General features: G+C 44.3%; 1 long non-coding RNA gene across 1 annotated transcript in view; it reads right to left on the reverse strand.

Annotated features, from left to right (window-relative positions):
* Positions 1 to 5,758, reverse strand: part of LOC117084403 — a 28,481-nt gene extending 22,723 nt beyond the window's left edge. The window contains exon 1 of the long non-coding RNA XR_004437436.1: positions 5,674 to 5,758. This is a non-coding gene — a long non-coding RNA (uncharacterized LOC117084403). The remainder of the gene's footprint in view (positions 1 to 5,673) is intronic.
* Positions 5,759 to 6,000: the final 242 nt, after the last annotated feature.

The following is a 6,000-nucleotide window of genomic DNA, read 5'->3' on the forward strand; positions in this document are numbered from 1 at the left end:
ATGTGTCCCTATTTGGGGCTTGGAAATTATAGCTACCACATGGATACCCGATATCCAAGTGTCACACAGACCCAGTGTCAGCGTCAGGGGTGGGAAGAGTACAGACATTGAAGCCCGATGGAACTGCAGTCAACCAGCTCTGCCACTTACCGTCTGTGTGGCTTCAGGCAGTTTGTATTCTTTCCAAGCCTCAGTTTCTTCATCTAGACAATGGCTAGTTAACCAATAAGTCAGCTCCATAGAGCTTGTCTTATCAGCAAAACCAGTGCTCCTAGACACTTAATATCTTCCAGCCATTCTGTCTGTGCTGTCATATTGTTTGTAGTACTTCAGGTTTTGGTCAAATTTGATGCATTACTATTTAAAACATTAACTTAAACGTATGGTTCAGGGAGCATCTTAAACAGCCATGATAATGGTAACCAAAATACCCGAACAGATATAAAATATTCTTATTTCTTCCTGCCCATGTATTGTAATGCCTCAGGACTCCATTCATATCCACTACTCACTGTCCCCCAACAGGTTCCTGTGGACTGATCCTGTCCCAGTGGGGTCAGGGTTCTCATCTGGATGTTGCTGTAGGCTCCAGGTGGCTTTTGCTTCTGCTCTCATGCCCTGTAGTCCACTGGCCACAGCTCCAACAAGTGAACCTTCCTTGAGCTCCTTTCTCCACCTAGTACTCAAAGGCCAAGGGGGGCAATGGAAGGTGGGGTTGGGGGGGTCCACTGTGAAGACAGAAAGTGCTCTATCTGATCCTGGTCCCCATTAACCTGCGGTGTGACTTTGGGCTGGTCACTTGATTTTCCCAACCTCAGTACCCTCATCTGAAAACTAGAGTTGAATTTCCTATATCTTGCACCCATGAGAAGCATTTTCAAAGCCTTACTATTGCCATGTCATTGTAAAGGATTTACTTATAACTGTTACCTCAGAAATTGAAAGGATCATTAGTGGCTACTATGAGCAACTATATGCCAATAAATTGGAAAATCTAGAAGAAATGGATAAATTCCTAGACACATACAACCCACCAAGACTGAACCATGAAGAAATCCAAAACCTGAACAGACCAACCACAAACAATGAGATCGAAGCTGTATAAAAAGTCTCCCAGCAAAGAAAAGCCCAGGATCTGATGGATTCACAGCTGAATTCTACCAAACATTTAAAGAAGAACTAATACCATTCCTACTCAAACTATTCCAAAAAATAGGGGAGGGGGGAATACTTCCAAACTCATTCTGTGAGGCCAGTATAACCCTGATACCAAAAGCCAGACAAAAACACATTGAAAAAAGAAAACAGAAGACCAATATTTCTGATGAATATTGGTGTAAAAATCCTTAACAAAATACTAGAAAAGCAAATTCAACAACAAATTAAAAATATCATTCATGATGACCAAGTGGGATTTATCTCTGGGATGCAAGGATGGTTCAACATACACAAATCCATTAATGTGATACATCATGTATCACCAGAAAGAAGGACAAAAGCCATGCAATCATTTCAACTGGTACTGAAAAATCATTTGATAAAATTCAACATCTCTTCATGATAAAAACCCTCAAAAAAAAAAAACACAAAAAACTGGGTGTAGAAGGAACATACTTCAACATAATAAAAACCGTACACAACAGACCCACACTGAATGGGAAGAAACTGAGAGCCTTCCCTCTAAGATTGGGAACATGACAAGGATACCCACTTTCACTACTGTTATTCAACATAGCCCTGGAAGTGTTAGCTAGATCAATCAGACAGAAGGAAGAAATATAGAGTTTCCAATTGGAAGGGATCATGTCAAACCATCCCTGTTTGCAGATATGATCTTATATTTGGAAAAACTGAAGACTCCATCAAAAAACTTTTAGAACTGATCAACAAATTTAGTAAAGTGGCAGGATACAAAATCAACATGCAAAAATCAGTAATATTTCTATATGCCAACAGGAAACAATTTGAAAAAAAAATCAAGAAAGTAATCCCATTTACAATAGCTACAAATAAAATAAAACACCTAGGAATTAACTAAAGTAGTGAAAGATCTCTATAATGAAAACTGTAAAACATTGATGCAAGAAATTGAAGAAGACACACAAAAAATGGAAAGATATTCCATGTTCGTTGATGGGAAGACTCTATATTGTTAAAATGTCCATACTATCCGAAGCAATCTACAGACTTAAGACAATCCCTATAAACATACCAATGACATTCTTTGCAGAAACAGAAAGAACAATTCTAAAATTTATATGGAACCACAAAAGACCCAGAATAGCCAAAGCTATCCTTAGCAAAAAGAACTAAACTGGAGGAGTAACTTTACCTGACTTTAAATTATACTACAGAGCTATATTAACCAAAACAGCATGGTACTGGCCTAAAAACAGACACACATAGACCAATGGAACAGAACAGAGAACCCAGAAACAAATCCATACATACACAGTGAACTCATTTTTGACAAAGGTGCTAAGAACATACATTAGGGAAAGGATATTCTCTTCAATAAATGGTGCTGGGAAAACTGGACATCCATATGCAAAAGAAACTAGACCCTTGTCTCTTACCATATACAAAAATCAAACAAAATGGATTAAAGACTTAAATCTAAGGCCTCAAACTATGAAACTACCAAAAGGAAACATGGGGGAAGCTCTCCAAGACACTGGACTGGGCAAAGATTTCTTGACTAATACCTCACAAACAAGGCAACCAAAGCAAAAATGGACAAATGGAATCACATCACATTAAAAGCTTCTGCACAGCAAAGGAACAAATCAAGACTACAATGAGATTTCATCTCACCCCAGTTAAATTGGCTTTTATCCAAAAGTCAGGCAATAACAAATGCTGGCGAGGATGTGGAGAAAAGGGAATCTTAGTACACTGTTTGTGGGAATGTAAATTAGTACAACTACTTTGGACAACAGTTTAGGTTCCTCAAAAAGCTAAAAATAGAGCTATTATATGATTCAGCAATCCCACTCTTAGGTATGTACCCAAAATAAAGGAAATAAGTCTATCAAAGAGACATCTGCACGCACATGTTTATTGCAGCACTAGTTACAATAGCTAAGCTTTGGAGGCAACCTAAGTGTCCGTCATGGCTAAATGGATAAACAAAATATGGCACATATATGCAACCGAATACTATTCTGCCGTGAAAAAGAAAGAGATCCTGTCATTTCCAGCAACATGAATGGAACTGGAGGACATTATGTTAAGTGAAATAAGCCAGGCACAGAAAGACAAACTTCACATTCTCACTTATTTGTGGGAGCTAAAATTTAAAATAATTGAACTCATAGAGAGAGAAAATATACAGATAGTTATTAGAGGCTGAAAAGGGTAATGAGGGTGTTGATAGGAGAGTGGGGATGGTTCATGGGTACAAAAGAATAGGAAGAATGAATAATACCTAGTATCTGTGAGCATAACAGAGTGACTATATATATATATATATATATTTTTTTTTTTTTTTTTTTTTTTGAGATGGAGTTTTGCACTTGTTGCCCAGGCTGGAGTGCAATGGCACAATCTCAGCTCACTGCAGTCTCCGCCTCCCAGGTTCAAGAAATTCTCCTGCCTGAGCCTCCGGAGTGGCTGGGATTACAGGCATGCACCACCATGCCCGGCTAATTTTGTATTTTTAGTAGAGACAGGGTTTCTCCATGTTGGTCAGACTGGTCTTGAACTCCCAACCTCAGGTGATTCGCCCACCTTGGCCTCCCAAAGCGTTGGGATTACACGCCTGAGTCACCACCCTGGTCTCGTAAAAAATAATTTAATCATACATTTAAAAATAACTAAAAGAGTATAATTGGATTGTTTCTAACACAAAGGCGAAATGCTTGCTGTGATGAATACTCCATTTACCCTGATGTGATTATTATGCATTGCATGCCTGTATCAAAATACCTCATGTACTCCATAAATATATACCACCTACTATGTAGCCCCAAAAATTAAAAATTAAAATAAATTAAATTGTTTTTTAAAGGATGTATTCCTCCACTCCCAAGCCACCTTCAGCAACTACTTCCAGGCACATCAAGTAAAAACTCAGCATTCAAAACCCTTCAGACACACCCAGCATTCAGAATCCTCCATAATCTGGCGATACCCACAAGCTTCTCACACCTATTTCCTACCCAGCACATGCTTTTTGTACCGGCCATACCCAGCCTCTTGCTGCTGGCTCACCCCTGCCTCTGAAGCTGTGCAATGCTGTTCCCTTCACCAGGCACGCCCTCCACGCTCCTATCTAAGCATTCCCTCCTTGAGTCTCCCGAGGCTGAGTCACATCCTTTCCCCCTACTGCTATGGACTGAACTGTGCCCCCCAAAAGCCATAGGTTGAAGCCCTAGCTCCCCGTGTGACTGTATTTGGAGACATGGCCTTTATAGAAGTAATAAAGGTTAACAGATCATAAGGGTGGGGTCCTAATCTGATAGGATTCGTGTCTTCATAAGAACAGACTTGCTCTCTCTCTGTGGTCACACGGCAACACAGTGAGCAGACAGCCTTCTGCAAGCCAGGAAGAGCACCCTCACTAACAACCTAATCCACCATCATCTTGATCTTGGATTTCCCAGCCTCCAGAGTCAGGAGAAAATAAATGACTGTTGTTTAAGTCACCAGTCTACGGAACTTTAGCAATCATTCATACACACACACACACACCACACACACACACACAGCATCTGCTTTGTGCCAGCCACTATACAAGTCACTTTAGACGCAATAGCAGTTGATCTCCATTTTACAGATGAGAAAACTGAAGCTTAGATTAAGTAACTTGCCCAAGGTCACACATCTGGTGAGATTCCTAGCCAGTGGTAAATTGCATAACCTTCAGCCAACAAACAGAGCAGCCGCCTCAAGCAGAGCCCTCAAATTACTATTTCTGTGGAATATAAAAAGGAGAGCAACACAGTCTCTGTCCTCAGGAAACTCCGGGAGGGAGGAGAGGACAAGTAGGCCATGAGTTACAGGGGGCCACAAGTGCCATAAACAGGAACCACAGTCAAAGGCTGCCGGAGAACCGGGAAGCAATGATTGGGCCAATCTGAGGCTTCCACAGAGGAGGTGGCAAGCCGGAACAAGGTGCACAAATGACAGGTGCTGGTAGAGGGCTGGATACAATGGGGGCTTCACTAACCAGACCTCTCAGGCGGGGCACCCTCAGAAAATCAGGCTGAGGTGACGCACTGGGACCTCTCGCAGCATGAGGCTGAGTTTAGGTAAAGCTATCGAGGTCCCAGGACCCATGATTTGCCCCCACCCCCGTCTGCCCCATTCCCAACTTCTCTGTGAGGCAGGAACTTAACGAGGGGCACCAGGCTGCAGAGAAAGGGCACCATGCCTTTGGGGCTGGGACTCGGCAGAAGGTGCGCTGAGCGTGGATTCCAACAGGAGCTCTGCCGCCACCCAGCAGGGTGACCTTGAATACATCTGCCCACATGGCTGGGCTTCAAAGACCTTGCCTGCGTGATGTATGAACACACGTGATTCCCGCTCACACCAGGCTCTAGGCAGCCGGCAGGCGGGAGCGCGTGGGGTGGTGCAGATCCCTTGCCTCGCCCCGGGGGAGACTACTTCTGATTTGGGGGAGCAGGCAGCGTGGGGCCTCCTGTTCAGAGCTCTCTCACCACTGGGCCTGACCTCAGGGGCCCCGGCTGGGGCCAGGAAGGCGTTCGCGTCAGTCAACCCCAGTGGGGAAGCCCCCCTCTCCCGCGGGCCAAACCGCAGCTTCTTGCAGCCACTCGCCCCGGCCCGTTTCGGGAGGAGGGCGGCGCTCCGAAGGCGGCGGCGCGCAACGGGGCCTCGGTCTGTGAACGAGCGTCCCCTGAGAAGCAGAAGGGGTGTGAAGGGCAGGAAAGGGGCCGTGCCGGGCTGTCCCTCCCGCAGCCTGCTCCGCGGGTGGCGCCCGGGGCCGGGTGGCAGCGGGGTGTGGGCGGGGAGACGCGGCGCGCGCTCGGAAGTGCCCCC

The sequence above is a fragment of the Trachypithecus francoisi genome, unplaced genomic scaffold (genome assembly GCF_009764315.1).
Source record: "Trachypithecus francoisi isolate TF-2019V2 unplaced genomic scaffold, Tfra_2.0 Lachesis_group0, whole genome shotgun sequence".
Taxonomy (NCBI): Eukaryota; Metazoa; Chordata; class Mammalia; order Primates; family Cercopithecidae; genus Trachypithecus; species Trachypithecus francoisi.